Source organism: Fopius arisanus, unplaced genomic scaffold, assembly GCF_000806365.1.
Source record: "Fopius arisanus strain USDA-PBARC FA_bdor unplaced genomic scaffold, ASM80636v1 scaffold00060, whole genome shotgun sequence".
NCBI lineage: Eukaryota > Metazoa > Arthropoda > Insecta > Hymenoptera > Braconidae > Fopius > Fopius arisanus.
The window spans coordinates 208,579-226,517 of NW_011887799.1; the positions used below are offsets into that span (position 1 = coordinate 208,579).

A 17,939-nucleotide genomic window follows, 5' to 3' on the forward strand; every position below is an offset into this window, starting at 1 on the left:
AATTAGTGTTGTATTGTATCGAGATATTTGTAATAGTGATGAAGGAAAATGGAAGTGACTTCGAGATATATTTTCATTTGGGGTATTTCCGGGGAAATGTGACTCAAACATTTCACCCCATTTCATCCAATTAAATTTTATTATGTTTTAATTGAGAAAAATGGAGGGAATTTATTTAATTTGTTTCAGTGAAAAGGAAATATTTAGACCGACTGGAATACTCATTAACCTCTCTGGCGCCACGTACAAGACAAACTTACACTTTACTGGTCCGATGCCAGTATCTACTCTCAGTTCTCTTTCTCAATGAACGCGCGCACTCCATTCCTAATTACTCTCTCGCCCGCATATCAATTACCACTCCCTCACCCAACCCCGAGCAATGTCTCTACATCAACCAGCCCAGCCTTGTTCAACCATTACCCATGGCTTTCCAAACAATTCCTGTGAAACCTGAATATTTATCCACTTTCCATAATCATCTTCTCAGATAACTCAACATCATGTACTCACCGAGAGATCAATTTTTCTTACCATACGGAAACCTCTCTGGATTCCAATTCGATCAATACCTGCTGTGAGATATTTTTGCCTTCAAATCCAAGCCCAGTCATTATTTTTTCAATGCACGGGTTAAATGTGGAGAATTAACTTACCTCTTGCCTCTTGTCTCGTCCGTTGAACTTTTCGGAAATATCTCGTAAATTAAGATACATAGCCAATTTTCTGCGAAAACCTTTTTTGTGCAGATAATTGGCATCTTCAAAAAATCTCATTACAGAAATTTTCCTCTCTCCCTTATCTTCGGAGATATTTTCAAAAAATCTATTGCAAAGTTGAAACTAGGTATTATCTAAGTCCCGAGGTGGGGTCACACGTTAATAATCGTGGGAAGTCCATTAAACTGCAAGAAAACTAATCGGTGATTCTCTGTGGTGTAATGCGATAATATTTCAATTACATCGACGGCTTTCCCAACGATGGAAATTCACCTGCAACGATAAATTGAAATATTAGTCATCCAGGAAAGAATGAGACACGTCGAAGATTAGAAAAGACTAGTTACGGAATTGTTCATGACAATAACTTTAATACATTATCGTCATGCAATAATTAACCATAGTTATTATACAAAAGAGAATATTATCTTAATTATACATTTTTTACCTATCATTTTACCTAGATTATCCGTGAAAATGACTCCCTTTTGCGGTAAGAATTCAGCGGTCAGGATAATTTTCAAAGTACTTTACATGTGGTAAAGAACTTTTCCTTTCACTAAAAAGCCACGGCGGGTCTTCACTGGTCTCTTCCTCATTGGAATTCACTGGCGATTCTCCGAGTCTTATGTCCCCTCACCCTCTCCATTTCACTGAAAATGTTACTGTCTTCCGTACGCGTATGAGAATTTCACTCGTTTATTCCAGGCAGGTTCGTGAGTCAATGTGTAAAAATGTTGTTCTTTTCATTGGAGTGATATACAGGCGCTTCATCAATCATCGGAGAAATTTTAATCGTTTCGATTAATCATTTAGCGGTTATTCGGTTGCGGGGGAGGGGGTACGTATTTTTTGAGGGCAAGGAATCCGTTAAGGAGGACTAGGGATTAATCGTTGGTAATAAGTCGATGAATAATCAATTATGAATTAACAATTATTCATCGATTACCGAATTGTTTATTGATTTTTATTGAGTTTTACCCAGCGTTTTGAATAATCGGTAGTCATTCTTTTTGAGAGTGTATTGGATTTTTGTTGGAAATTGCAGATAGGGAATTGGTGGGGGCTGCTATGGGGGCCACTGAAATATGCGAAGTTGTTGCACGCCATGGGGATATCGGTGGATATACGAGAGGAAACCAATGGCGGAATCCATGGTATTTCAAGGTCTAACTTGTCGCTTGGTAGCACGACCGGACAACCCTCGAGGCTGTACCTCGGGGTATCGATCGATCGATCGTACGAACTTCCCAATTACGCGGTATATAAGAGTTGGTGGAGAAGTTGGGGGAAAAAGAAGAGAGTGGAAATGATGGGTCATTATCTTGTGGTGAAGGGAAATTGACACCTGCGCGTTTCAGCAGAACAAGATGATTCGCTATTGATAATCGTTATTCAAAGTATTTGAATATTTAATTTGCAGGGAAGGGCAATCTTCGAAATTCAACCTTAAACTTCGGCCATCGAGCTGTCCAGACAATTTATTCCGTTTTTTTTAATTACTCAACTCAAGTTTGAAAAGTATTAAATTCAATTGCGGAGTGCACCAAGTTCTCGTCCCTAGTTTTTCTTTTTTTATTTGAATGTGAATTCCCAGGAAAATGATAGATTTTTATGGTTTTTTTTTTCCTTTTTCAATAGTACTCAATGTCACTGAAAACTGCAAGTCAACTATCCGTGGAATATCATTTTTTATCTAACAAATCATCTGACGATAGATTTCAACCTGACTTACTCCTACAAACAGGATAAATAATTTCTAAGTCACGTTGGATATTCTTGATACCAGGAAAAATATTTCTAAATCCGTCAATTTTTTTACAATTTGCGCAGTCAAGCGATGAAAATTCATTGGATAAATCAGCTTTGTCATTTTTTCCCCGAGTGAAACAAGTAAACGACTAGAATAAAACCTGTACTCTACCACAATTCAGACAATGAAATCCGAACAAGTGAAATGAACAATTATATCTCTGAGATCATATCAATTGACTGGAGAACATGTCGATTGGAAATCGAAGTGAGTTTTCAATAAGATACCGATCAGTAGAATGTGATCCTGCTAAAAATGGCGGTATCAAATCTTTCAAACGGCTCGCTAATAAACCCAAATAGGGTTTCTAAAGCATTAAATAAAAAAAAAAAAAAAAAATCTTTCAAATCTTTCTTAAAATGCCAGACAGAAAAAATTGATGAAATGAGCATTAGATGTGTGATGAGGCACATGATGATGGACTTGATGAATGTCTGATGAAAAGCTGAGTTCGATTTTCACTCGGGTTACTCCTCGAGATGTGGCTGGTGGTCATGTTTGCTCCTATATTACGGGGACAAGGTATCTCGCCAGGATCGTATATAACAATCACGTCAGATTCTATTATCTAACAGGCGGGGCGACAGGTTGGCTTGATTTTATTTTAATGGCCGCCTCTCGGGCGCGCGTCCTCGTCGTTGGTAAACTCCACTCTCTGATGCACATATATATCTCCATCTTCGTTTATGTATATATGCCATCAAGCAATTGCTCTCACTCCATCGTAACCCTCTGTTTCACTTGATCGCGAGGTTGCGTCCTTGCGGCGCGCAAAGTGCGGACAAATTCTTGTACACGAAGATAGCGGAGATTCATGGAGCTCCATGATCACCACACCCCTCTCATCCCTCCCCCATTCATCCAATCCTTTCTTATTAATGCCGGGATAATGCCAATGTACGCACATGCAAAATTGCACAAATTTATCCTTCAATATTCCTCACGTTTTTCACCCATATTATTCAACTTGTTATTAATTAATCATTATCATTACGGAGAATAATTGTGGGAAATATTTTTCCATGCTGGGATTTTTCTCGCGTGCCAAGAGATAACTCATACTCGTACTCGAAAAAAAATTTGCGAAAAAACGTGATGCGAAAATACATTTCGAAATTAGGAATAGGTATTCACGAAATAAAAGAAAAATCAAAAGAGACTTTTCTCGGGCGTTCCAATTGAATTATATTCCCGTATTCATTTTTAAAAATACTTTTTCATGCGAATACAGCTAAATGGTTTGTCCGCATTGTGTTTTTGCTTACGAAAGGGAGCATGAATTAAAAAATTTCACGTCTAGCACAAAAAATCATTATAAATACTTTCTTCTTGTCCTGGTAATATTTTTTTTGTTCAGAGACATTTTTCCATGAAATTACAAAATCGAAAAAATTAAAAAATTCGGTTCAGGCGTGAGCAGCCAAAACGGTGTTTCACGTGGCCTCCGTCGACTTAAGTATCGGCTAGCACGCGATAAATCTCAATTATCGATCCTTTTTTCTCGTCTCAGACATTCGGATTATGCACACGAATAATAAGAAAACAGATTGTGTGCAACACCCAATGGATTTGTAATAGACAAATTATACGAGTTACATGGGCAATGGAGGGTGTACTATCGAGTATAAGAGACTCTACTTTCTTCGTTGACCCACAGCTGTTGGAAAATAGACAGGACACGAGTCCTAGGGGGACAGCGATACTTTTGCTCGTTAAAAGTGATACTCAGACTTTCAAGAAATCGAACGCCCTCGACAATTTAATTTCCATGGAATCTCCTTCCTATTTCGTGAATTATCAATGCTCTTGCACAAATTCGGGATTTCTTGAATAACACGTGGAGTTTGAATGAATAATTTAAAAAAAAGAATAGACAAAATTTCATTCACCGATAAATTATGATAGAAAAATTTCTAATTAAAAGTCCACAAGCTTTTGAAATATCAAGCAATGGAGACAATAGACCGATTGATATGTTGAAATGAAAGAGAAAACGGCAATATTTAAATTCGCCCTAGCGTATCAATTGCTATAAAACCTAAAAAGGATTGATTTAACCTGGAGATTTATGCCTATCACCTATGCGTGGGTGAAGTAGTAGTTCAGAGACACTGTTACAAGCTATTGAGTGCAGCAAATTATGTCGGAGACTCACGTGGGTAAGCTGCACCGTCGGGGTATGGTAAAGATCATGGGTGGGTTGCACTGGGTCATCGAACTGTCCTCCAAGAGGCTGAATCATTGTCAACCATGCAAATATACTTCATAGATAAAAATAAACTTGATTCAAGTTTTTCATATTTACCATTCGCGATTAAAATAAACTCCAATTGTTTTTTATCTAGATATTTTTTTTATTTGAGCATTTTCGAGAAAAAACTAATGGAATGACATAAGCTCGTCTAGAGTCAACTGCGAGTACTTGAAGTGAGAGCCGTGGGCTTTAACGGGTTTTTGATGGTGCATATGGGTCAACGGGTACCTCGGAAAATAACAGCTAGTGTAGGCGAATAGTCGGACTAAACGCGAATCAAAGGACTGAATAAGGCAGAGTGCGATGTACATCCAGTGATTGCAGCGAATATTTGACAAAAGAAATGGTGCGATTCAAATGATAGATAAAAATACACTATCCTGGGGTTAATTTGTATGAACTGGCATTGTACAGCTATTTATGACTGACGTATTTATATCCCTCCTTGGTACATAGGTATCGCATAATAACATCGAATTCTTATAAACCGGATAACCGTGTCTTTACGTAATACATGCTCGCCTCGAGAAGTGCATAGTCTCTCGCGGTACAAATCTAAGGCTGTACTCGTTTCAATGTAAGAAATAATATCGTCGACGAGGATCTAATCAGCAATGAGAAAATGATCAATTTGAAAAAAAACCAATGCTTGAGAATTTTTGATGATTTTATCGGGGGTCGCGGGTTTATTTTTTGTCATTTTAGAAATTGGTGAGAATTATGGTGATAATTACGGAGTGAATTGTTTTGTTTTATTCTACAAGTACCTTTCAAAATGACTTTTTGTCGTAAGGGAATACTTGAGTGGAATATATTTGACAATTGAAGTGAATGGAGTCGTAGAATTAAATCAAATACAGTTTTTCTCTGTGATTTTCACCGGAGACAAATTGATGAACATTTAATAATAATTTTTGTGAATTGATAGAGAGAGGAATTTGCGAATCCTCAGGCTATTAATTAATAGCCACATTTGCCAACGTAAAGATCCAGGCATATTATCCCTTTCATAGTGAATAATAGATAAAATAAAAAATAGCAAATACCAAATTTTATATGAGCGTAGGTGTTGGTTAACGACAGTGTGCATACTCAACATCGCATTAAACCAAGTATGATCCTTAGTTACGACCTCCATCATCCAGTCATTCGTGCAAAGTCGATTCCCATTTCTCAAGCCAACCCTCACACCACTTATGCGTGCATCACAGACCCTCATCTACCCCATTCCCAGCATCCATGAATATTCACTAAAGCAGAGAAACAAGAGGTAGACGTGATGATGGAATAATAATTCAATCATTGCGTATAATTACACACGTCCAATCTCATCACGCGAAGGGAAGGAAAAATACAACCGGAGTATCTCCTTTTGTTACTTGAGATCTTACGTTACATCCGATGTTTGCGGAATCTGGAAATGTGAACTTGCAGTATCACTAGGTGCTGACGTTCCCATGCTTATTAATTTGCACCTCCACAAGAGCTCTCATCACGCGATCCAATGACTCCTCAAGTCAAATATCCCGATGATGATGAGTTTCTCACGAAATTAATCCGGAGAAATACATTTAAATGTATATTAACCTTGCTCCAGTTACTATTTCATCAATTACTAATTCAATTGGTATCGAGTCATTCGTTACTTCAAATAATTCTCACCTTTTCTAACTACCGCTTATTTCCTAATTACCTACTGCATTACTGGATTTCTCCGTTTACTTTACTCCAATCTCATGGTTTATTAATATCTTCCCGCCGTTAGTTTTCCATTACTTTTCAGTATTCTCTGCTTTAGCCCCGTGGACTCTTCCGGGGCTCCTCCATGCCTCTGATGTCCCTTTAATAATCCTCAAATCCACCGTCTACCGGTTTAATTAAAAATCTCACCGAGAAATGAGTGTGTCGGTTACGTTATGAGCACAAGTATTTCTCGGTATCATTGAGTGAAAGTGTTGGGAATAATCTCAGACGAGGTAACGTCGCACTTTAACCTATCCTCTGTACTTTTGTCATTTGTTCATCCCCCTGTTCTCGTTCGTTACGAGTTACAAGAACATTAACGCCTACGAATACAGACAAGAATGATCGAAATAGAAAGAGAAAAAGTACAGAGGCAGTTACGGTTCAAGCTGATTGTCCCAACTGCTTGGTCACGCGTCATTGGTCCTTTTGATATATAATTCCAGTGTTAACACGAACCAGGAAACCATTTATTTATTTGAATTTATATGTCCATTCATTTTTATTAAACAGTCTGGGTGTTCTAATGTAGTATTTCATACTGAATGAATAATTGACGATTTATCGGGGATATTTATTAGAGACATTCATTGCGATTATTGAACGGTTTTTATTCTGAGACATATTTTTTTCCCTGTTAAACACAAACTTTGTGATTATTTTTATTTAATAATTAATGTTCAAAGTTTTCAATCTGATGTAATATCGATACGATTTCGGAGATACGGAGGCGGGAAATAGAAAAATCATTGCAATGAATTCGAAACGATGGGCGCGTGACACTCCATTGGAAAACAGCGACAGTTTGAGCGACCTGACATTACTCTACCCCTTAACCTTACCACTCAAACTGAAATGCCCACCAGCGGGTATTTCAATGCACTTCCGACATACACTCAAACATTTGCTCGACTATTTGCCTTGGCATCTCCTCTCTCGACTCATTTCAAATGTCAAGTGCACCTGCAAACGTAGGCAGAATGGATTGCGGCAGAGTGCATTATTCCTCCGGTTAAATGTCTTCTATCTTTCTGTCTCAGGTGATGTACATGCCCCCCCCCCTTCCCCCTCCACTCCATAAACGATAAATAAATGAGTTAAATGCAGAGTAATAACGACAGAGTCTCACGGTTGTAAGTTGGCGACTGAGTGCACCCAAAAGTTAAATCTTAAAACTCACCTCGTACACCCCAGTGATTACACGAAGGTGAGGTGTATGTTATGGGAATTCTTGGGCTGTGCTAACTCGCAAAGTGCACCTCGTGTAATTCAGCATAAATTCAATAATAACGCGGGCTAGATTGCGAGTGAGTAGAGAAGTTATGGAGAAGGCAGACACCGAGGAATGGTTGGTCCGACGATTATTAATTTCATAATCCAAAGCCCCTGAGTAAAATGGTATGCACGCACCGGGAAAATGAAATAGTAAATATCCCTGTGTTATGGTACACACGTAGTAAACATTATCAAAGTTCACTAAATATTGCTGTGGGTACGGGAATGGTTAGTAAACTTATTAATGCAACTCCAAACACATATTTTAAATTACAATGTTTTTTTTTTTTTTCATTCTTTTTGCATACTCCAAGAGTTACACCAGCTTTTAGTTTGATTTGAATATTTTTCCGACGAGTTGAAATAAAATAGCTGAATTTCTGGTTCTATTCCCAGCACGAAGTGATGCCCTACAACCACGAGCTTTTTATTTCAATTCCCTTCTTTATTTATTTAATCTCGTGTGGACCTTGGGGAATAGTGTCTGACCATTGATAGGCAAAAAAATCGCGTGATTCCAACGAATAGGGTCGCGTGAGTCTCTTTGTACTTGGATAAATACGATTTACTAAGTAAAAGCATTCTCTCCTAGGGCTTCGCTATAGCTATAACTGAACCGGACGTTTTTATCACTCTTTACGAACGGTCAATTATCGATGGTGCATAAAAGTGAGATGAAAAAAACTAACGTTTCATACCTTTCAAAGGAATATAATTTTACTTTAGTTCCATATCTACTCCCGCTAAAAGCTACGTCATCGGAACTGGAGACGCCGGCTTCTCGTCCACAGGCACTTCCTGCGGCACAAGCACTTGCCACACATTGTTCCCTCCCTTTTTTGCAATAAAAAACTTTTTTTTTTATCTCTGGTCGCTGGTGTCGGACGGAATTTTTCACCGAGTCTAATGCGAGTGTTGATTTTACACCCTCGCGGCTCCGAATATAAGAGTGCGACTTGAATTCGACACCGGATGCACCGGTTTTTCTTGGCCCATTTTTGCATTACCTTTTTTTTTCGTTTACTTCGGTGTAAATTTGAGACATAGCGTCGCTCTTGGTGCCCCTTTTCATTATGCAAGATTCACTATTTATTTGTTTTAATTTATGAGACAATTTTGGCCCCTTAAATTCTTCAATTCGCGATACTGCTCATGTTTGTTTTTTAGTGTGAATGAGCTCTCGCTAAAATTGCATCGGAGAGCGAGGAAAAAAGAAGGCACATGCGAAATGGATGTGAAAAAAAAATGTGGCTCTCATTCACGAAAGGGATTTGGTTATAATTGAGGGCCGATATCTTTCGGTTTGACTGCGCGTTTCTTGAGGGCTTCCGTGGGCCAAAAGTCGGGGATAACCCTTCGGGGCGAGAGCCATTCAAATGGAGAAGAAACGAAAATGTAATTAAAGGGAGGATGAGAAATATGGCGGTGAGCGAACCGGTTTTTTTTTTTGCACCTTCTGGAAGCTGTGGATACTTATAGTGCTTGCGTGTTGAACAAGAACTACCGATTTAGTTTAGGTTGGATGCTGCAAAAAGAGGGGAACATTGCGAAATAAAGTGGATTCACTCGAAAATAACCCTTTACGCGATCCGCAACGGCCAATTGACCACCGGGTTTATGCGCGTGTTAACATTTATCGAGGGAGCAAGCTGAAGAAAAATCGGTTGAGGCGATTGAAGATGTCCGGTATTATTAACCAAAGAAAAAAAAAATGGCTATTTAAAGACGTGCCAAGTACAAAATTGAAGCCAAAAATTGGAAGTAGAATCGAAACAAGAGAAGACAAAATCAATCATCTGATTTCATGAGTTACGAAAATCTTCAGCTACAAATTATCAATATGTAAATACTTTAAAATAAGATGTCATGGTTACCTCACAACTCATGTATTTTTTATTATCGGTTTGTTTCTCATTACAATTCTTTATTGAGAACGTCACTTATTATTCCATCGGAGAGTGATTACAGAGCGAGTCGTCAGTGACGTAAAAAAGTGGTCCCAACAAAATAAGAGATGCAAGATTATCGAATCAATCAACACTCAAGCGAGAGTTACGCGAGAAATTAATTCCAGGGTATCGCTCCTTTCAATTTTGACGACCTCGATCTTCTCATTATCATTGGAGTTGTCAAGACAGATATCTTTTATGTATTCTCAGAACGCCTAAAGTACCGTTTAATTTATGCCCCATACGTTACACATTCACACCCATCATAAATGATGATAATTCTATCCATTAGCAATTTACGCCCATCAATTGGGTGACATGGTTTATTCATATCCTTAATAAAGTCATACGTGATGTAATATGTATCATAAATTGGATGTTTTCAAAAGGGAAATTTAAATGACAAATTTGCTGATATGGGTGAGACAAATTGCTAGACGGAATATGGAGTGTTTATCGGCGAGTTGTTATGGAGTTTGTTGGTACTGAGCTTTCAGCAAACACATAATTATCCGTATGGTGAACAACTGCATTGAGTATGATCCAGTGCCTAGAGGTCTTCGACTGTAAGTTAAATGGATTAGTTGTCGTTTTGCGGTGACGCAATCAAGTACTCTGTGTACAGAGAATTTCTCTCTAGAGGAATCATCGACGACTACTCCAATGTATATCTCTGTCAATAATTACTCTGAATATTATGATTAAGTCATTTAAAAAATGCAAAAAGAAAAAATTCTAATGATTATAAATGAAAATAATTTTCTCATTTGTTTACAGATGCTTGAACACTATTTGGCAGTACCACAAATCCGAAGACAGAGCCCCGAGGGCAACTATATGGTGAGTAAATAAATTGGCAAAAATTTTGCATGAAAGCATTGTTCCGTGACAAGCTTGATAAAATCCAGTTGAATACCTCCCTCCTTGTCACGTCTTCTGGAGCTCTTCCTCGATCTTTTATATATTCGTGACGCGAACGAACGACCATGGCCCGAGACCGTTCGCACGGGAAGTACAAAGTCCTTTTGATCTCGAGACAAAAGCTCTCCCTTTCGCCCTCTCCCTCATTTCACTCTCTCTCTGTCCTCATTGCGACAATGCGCACTCTCACAAAGTACGAGAGTCATGCGGTTGCTTAGCGACCCGGAAGACACGCTCCCCAGAAATTCTCAGTCACCAAAGATTCATCGGAACACCCACAAAACAATTCGGCTAATTTTAAACAAGTAACTGTTGCCAAATATTGTTAAATTACAATTCAATATTTGTTAACACGGAGAAAACTTAGCAGGAGAAAAAAATTTATATGAATTCATCACGTAATTTTATCCGAATTCTCATATCGGTGAAATAATTTTTCCACAAGTATCGTCACCATTATTTCTCACCCCCTCGACCTGCGATCCATGAATTATTAATTATAAAAGCATTTGTTAAGAATGCCTCAGTTAACATTGCTTTAGTTGTGGTTCGTTAGAGATTGTCTCAATTCTCCCGTGAAGTGATTCAACGAGAATAGTCAAGACTCGTGGACCGGAACGGTTTGAACTTTTCTCGCCGCCAATTCACTCTGAAATTTATTCCACTCTTCTTCCGGACAATTTTTTTTCTTTACTCGTAACTTTTAGTCTAATTATCCACGGTGATTTTCTTTTTCACGCATTACTCTTGGAATTTCGAGTATCAGAACTTTTGTACAATGATTGCATCAATTGATTGCATCATCAAAGTTTAAAAAACAATCCACTGGGGCAATGTCAAATTTTCTTATCCAATTATTTATCTGGGGCTTCCAGAGGCGACAGGATTGATCACTCCCTAAAATGCTAAATATCCACGTGAATGTCGAGTAAATTTAGTAGATGTTCGTGCGGACTTGTAGCGAACTGACCACAGCTACTGGATATTTTTTTCCAACGACATGGAGTCACGCAGAGGAGTAGTTACCTACTGGTAGCTAGTAAGTCCGGGATTACAAGACTTGAGACGAGGGGATGAAGTCAAAGGAACAATTCATTGGTGTCCTGATACATGTTTCGTACGCGCTTTGTTTGACTCGTCTATCCGCTTGTTTTATCGCCATTTATTTCTGGACTTGTTCTCGCGGTGTTTAAAAATATATTCGCTCATGATGGACACACCGATTTTTTTTTTTATTCATTTCTTCATGGTGTCTCACCCGTGTGGTTTAACCAGAGGTTTTACGGCAGGGAGTCACGCACCATCGGGGGGCCATGTCAAAGCTCTCGGGTGAGAAGAGATTGTACATCGGGATAGGGACACAGAGACGCGAATGCATCACTGGAGTTGAGAAAGGTCTCGTTCTTTCGCGTCTACTTCGATTATACCTCCAGTGAGACTCGTCCTCAGGATGAGTAGAGAAACATCTAGCTATTTCTGTGCGTCACTCTTCTGGACAGACGTCTGATGGTCACGCAGGCTTTGGTGCAAATTTTCTGATGAGGATGACCTTCGTTGAAGATAGGGGTCACGGGTTCATGAATTGAGTCAAGGTCGCTCGAGGAATTATTCGATGGACAACGAGATGCGAATAATGTTATGCAAACAGGGTTTTTTTCTTTCAATTATGTAAGAGTGGCGTGTTTATGAAAAAAAAAAATTGAGGAGATTGGAATCGCTACATGGTTGACCTGTTGCAGACAATGCGAATGTCCAATGTTAAGTGGATATTATGAGGTCTGTGTAACTTCTAAGTGTCGAATGTCGTTTTCGTATTTAATTTCCGTCATGCTGAGGTGACTGGAGAAGAAGAATCTTCACCCAAAGGTCTGAAAAAAATAGGGAATACATCATTGATCCATCAACTATAAGAAACTTCAAAGGGATGCGCATCACCACGTGCAATACCCTTCAGATTGTCGATAATAGTTCGCCCACGTACATCCATTGGATATGGATGCATTGCATTGCAAATCTCGCTGATAGATCTCTTGCATATCCAGATTTCTATCTACATTATATCCAGATCGATCAGTACCTTCGATAGAACCTCCGATACAGTGTTCTCGATTAGTCAGTGGCCGACAAATATTTGCACGCCTCTGTCTCTATATCGTGTCATCGTACACCCCAGCCTCTCAATTTCTCCGCAATTATAACCACGTGCACATGCACTCATGGATATAACACCGAGAATTAATTTCCATGTTTCTTTCTGCTGCCTGTTTCTTTGACTGCCCCACCAACCAGCCGACGTTTTCATCTGCTGGTGCTCTCCATGGCCCAGAATTTTTTTAATCTTCATTCGTAATTGACTCCGAAGTAATAATTCTTTTTTATTAATTTTAACATTAAAAAAAGCCAATCGAATATCATTACTCTTCTTGTTTTTCATGGGATAATGAATGAGATGATATTCATTCGTCTTTTGGTGGTCATTCCTTTCTTCAATTCATCCCGAGGCGCATCGACGAACATCCGAGAAAATTTCCATCGCAAATTGATAATAAATTGCTCAAGGTGAAGATATTGTTGTTCTATCCAATTTGCTGTGAAAATAGAAATTTCATGGTTTTGGGTTTTCTTTGAAGTTAATTCTATGGCAGTCCTCTGAAAATTACCAGCAACTGTCCGTACAACTTCAATTTTTTCCAACCCTATTGAATCGTCGGGTCGTTTATCCCCAGGCGGTGCATAAAAAACTTCAATAAGCGTCACGCGGGTGTTAAACCCTGGCGTTTGAAATTGGAACCTTTGCCTTTTTTCCTTTAACACTTTGAACTTTAATCTTGACCTTTCACGAAGGGTCACAGAGTCAAATCGTCCATACCTTTCGTAACTTCAAATTTTGTAAACTTCAAAGACTATTAATTCCGTTCAATAGTTTTCACAAATAATTCTTTTTGATTTATGAAAAAAACTCAAAAGAAATTTCGCGATTTTTTTCTGAAAAATTGAAAAATTGAAAAATTTTGGATTACGATGTTTTTTTTTTACTCCCGATGTGCGAATTTCTATGTATACGAATTTTCACAATTTAATTAACCTAGACCGAGTAGGTGAAATTCTCGTGGGATCTTGACGTCGGGATTATTCAAGAGGAGAGGGAAAAAGTTGGGGTGGGGGGGTGGCCCAGACAATTATGCACAAGTATAGATTGTTGGGGGTACCGTAGGTGGTACCGGCACATCACCGCACACATGGCAGAAACCGGTCCTTTATAATTACAGGGTCCACGACCCCCGTCAGCATCGGGTGGTCGTTGAGTTTATCAGTGTATGTGTGCTGTCCGGTGAAGGAGGGTATGCACCCCGGGCACGTTTCCTCTCTCTTTTACCTTCTATCGTTGATTCTCTGGCTGTCCTCAGCACACCTGAGGTTCTCCGGTGTATACGACAAAGAGCAATACGACCACCCGAGAGTCGGACAAACTCATCGTATTAAATGTCAGCGTTTTTTCGTTGTTCTTTTCTCGGGGTGAAAAAAAAATGGTTTTCTGAATTAAAAGTACTAGGCACCATTCAAGGACAATATTTCTTGGTGGACGAGTTGAGATTGGAGTTTGTAGATATGGTGACGTCGGGGAACAGTAGGACTAGAAATTTTGATAAAAATCGATGAAAAAAAAAACACGTACTCTTGTATGAGCTTTTATTCTCTGGAACTTTTCAGGCAGCTTTTATGAAGTTTGTGATATATTTCTCAATCGTTGGGTAAAATTACGGAAGAACTTGTTCCTATAGTGGTGACTCATCGGACAGGTAGTGAATTTTGACGGAAAAAACCGTAAAATTTACGTGACGATTCGTACGAATTCAGTTCCGACTGGCACTTTTTTTTTATGAAATTTTACCTCGCTCGTAGGTTGCGTTTCGAAACATATGTTTAACGTTTTTATTCTGGGAATTTTCATTTTTGGTTTATTTTATTTTTCTCTTTCCGTGTATTTCCTTACGCAAGACTCGCGAATTATACGTATAATACATAAAAACATTGTGGCAGTGAAGGTGGAGATTTTGCTTACTAAAGGGAAAATTTGATTGATAAGTCAATTCGCTATTGAAATGAGAAGTGCTATATTGGAATACAGAATTTGCCAATTAACAATGTTGAAATGATTCTCGAAACGTTCTATTTATAATTCCCTTTTAATTAAACTCTCGACTCTGCCCAATAACACGAAGCAATAAATAATTCTCTGATAAAATGATCCTTCGCCAGTGGTGAGTTAAAAACTTACATTAATGCAATATATCACTGTACACAGGTAGTATAACTATATTCAATTAAATTCATATTACCGTGCGGTATATCACCGTGAGCTGGCACTTATGGAAAATTCATCCTCTTCGATAGATACCTCCACTCAAACCTGAAATTCCCCAGGAATTTTGCATAAATGGATGTGCGAACGGTTAGCGTGAGTTAGTACTCGCGTACACTAGACTCAATCAAGGTTGATCGTAAACAAAAACAATGTCAACGAACCATAACTTCGATGCTCGAGCGTGAAACATGGACTGCATACTCATTGCTTTATTATTCTCAATACATCTTCTGTGGTGTAAAGCCTAAGAGAGTGATTGTAACACTTTGCCCAGGCGTTCAGCATGATTTTTCATTCATTCAGCTAGGAATAGAAAGTCGCGGTTGCTTGTAACATATGACATATGATATAACGAATAGATATAACCTGATGAAAGTGATATTCGCATGTAATAAAAAAATTAACACTGCGTAAGGATCAAACGGAGCAGCAAAAAAAAATCTACTTGAATATTTTACATTTCACTTAAACGCACGTCCACCTGTGCTCCGGATGATGCATCTCACTCATCGTTAATTAGCCTCGGTGTTCTTAACAAATTAATTAATGAAAAAATAAAATCTCCATCATTAGGTCTGGTCAAGTGCCTCCGGGATTTATTAATTAACCTTCTGGTAGGCGTATTGAAAATCGAGTATCTCCTCCCAATTCTCATTACATCGATTTATCGACACCGATGAATGGTCGAAAGTGGTGAGAATTATCACTCACCTCGATGCAATAAAATCATCAACTTTTCGGAGAGATAATGAACGTACGTGATTCATAATAAAACGATACCATAATCAACGTCAATCATTGATTGAGAATTTATTGCATCATCAGTGTAATTTAGCAGTGGTTGAGAGAGAGTAGATTGTGGAAGAGAGACCAGGTGAATTCCATGTGATCGCGACTTGGCATACCGCGACCGTTGCCCGCGGATAACCGGTAATAGCCGACGGTAACAGTAACAGTAACTGACCTACAGACTCTTACTGCTGCACGTATACCAACTAACGCAACAACACTCACGAGAACCTTCGAGTCACCACTCACTTGGTGGATTATCTTATGGCGCAGCCCAATCAAACTCATCAATGCCTCAGCCACACGTGGACAAACTTTTTTCTGTGGACAAACATGACAATTCTTTTAATTCAACACTGTCCATGTACTGCCCATGTACTGCCCATGTACAGCCCATGTACTGTCTATGGATCTACCATAGATGTCAGTACATGGGCAGTATTAAATTATAAAAATTACCATGTTTGCATTAAAATGGTCAACAAGTCGTTAAATAGTTATCACGTCTATGACTAGTTAATTACGATCAACTACTGCTGGATTATGTCGCGCCATTTACCAGGTACTATAATAATTCCAGGTAAAGATTGCATACTGATAATGCAAAGTCATGGGTAATGTTATACCATCACTTTTCAACTCCTCGGACTTATTGGCATAAAATTTCTCACGTATATTAAAAAATTGTGAAAATAACGCGTATTTCTACCAAGGACACGGCACTCCGTGCACCTGACCGATTTCTTGAGACGATTATTTTGTCTTTTGCGGATAATTTAGCCTGGAGAAAAAACGAAAGTTGCAGTTAAGGATACTTTGACGGCCTATGAAGGCGGAGGTGAAAGAGAGAATAAAAAAACGGTGAAAAAATGGTGATAAAGAGAGACGGATTTGAGGCCTCAGCGAACATGTTACAGGTGTTCATTCTCATAGCAATTATTTTCTGGGGCAATTTGTGGCGAAATAGACTTTGTGATGTGTATTTTCCGAGGGGCCTTCCTATTCATTTCGCAGGGTATTTCTTTGAGTGAATGTGATTCCCACAGACTCATATACAGTATCTGTACACATTGTAAATCTGCTTGGGTTAGTCAATTCCCTGTGATCAAGTTGAAGCTGTATTGATCTTTCGCAAATCTACACCTCGAAATATTCAATAAAATTTACCTATTTGCTCCGTAATTTCAGAGTGAAATGCGGCTCAGGAAAATTTACGAACTGCAATTACCGAATTTTTCCAAAGGGTTCCGTGATGTTTGATAGTTCAACTATGTTAATTAATTCAAGTTGTCCCTTTCTATCATTCGACTGCTGGTAGATAATGAGCTTTTTACTCATTTTCGTAACTGCCATCGAAATACGAGAAATGACCCTTCGAACTTTCATAAGTCACTGAAAACTTGATTCAAGGTTCTCTACACGTCACAAAATGTAGAAACTTTGGCAGCTCATACTTGGAAGTTGCCGAACTTTACACATCTCCCTCCACTCGCCGAGATCTCCGAGAAATTTTCAATAATTTTGAAGCTCGCGTGATATAACTACTGAAAACTTTCAACGGGGTGCAAGTTTCTTGATTGAAAAGCGAGTTACTCGGGAAAGAAATGTTTCTTCTTCTGCTCCGTGTGCTCAAGGCAAATCCGCCTGTTCTCATTCCCTTTATTATTCTCAATTTTATTCATTCCTCAGTTACTTCTAAGGGAGAATAACCGGCCCTGCATTGTGGGGGCCCCAAGGTTCGCGGTTTCAATTAGATCTGGTCGTAATACTCAACCCACCACGTTTCTCAACGCATCCCGATGGTTGATGACCCTTCGTGCACCAAGAAAAGGTATCGCCACCCCGAAGGGTTCGGTCCTCCTCACCTTCGTGATACTGAGTTGTTAGAGCCCATCGTTTCCGGGTTTCCAGATCATCAGGAGACACTTATGAACTGAGATACCTCATCCTGATCGGTTCTCTCATGACGTGTCACGCCATTCCGTCTCTCGTCGTCCTTTTCACACTCTCCAGTTTATTTCGTGCCAGTTCTAGCTCGCTGCATCCATTTATGAGCCTGGATGACAACCCAGAATTCAAATGATATTCTGATGCATCGCTCGCGGCATTT

The 17,939-nt window shown here is 38.9% G+C and overlaps 1 protein-coding gene across 7 annotated transcripts in view; it reads left to right on the top strand.

Annotated features, from left to right (window-relative positions):
* Positions 1 to 17,939, top strand: part of Prosap (prosap) — a 100,512-nt gene that overhangs the window by 30,123 nt on the left and 52,450 nt on the right. For all 7 annotated transcript variants that reach the window (XM_011308485.1, XM_011308490.1, XM_011308491.1 and 4 more), the window contains one exon: positions 10,531 to 10,593. The gene's annotated coding sequence lies outside the window, so the exon portion shown is untranslated. The remainder of the gene's footprint in view (positions 1 to 10,530; positions 10,594 to 17,939) is intronic.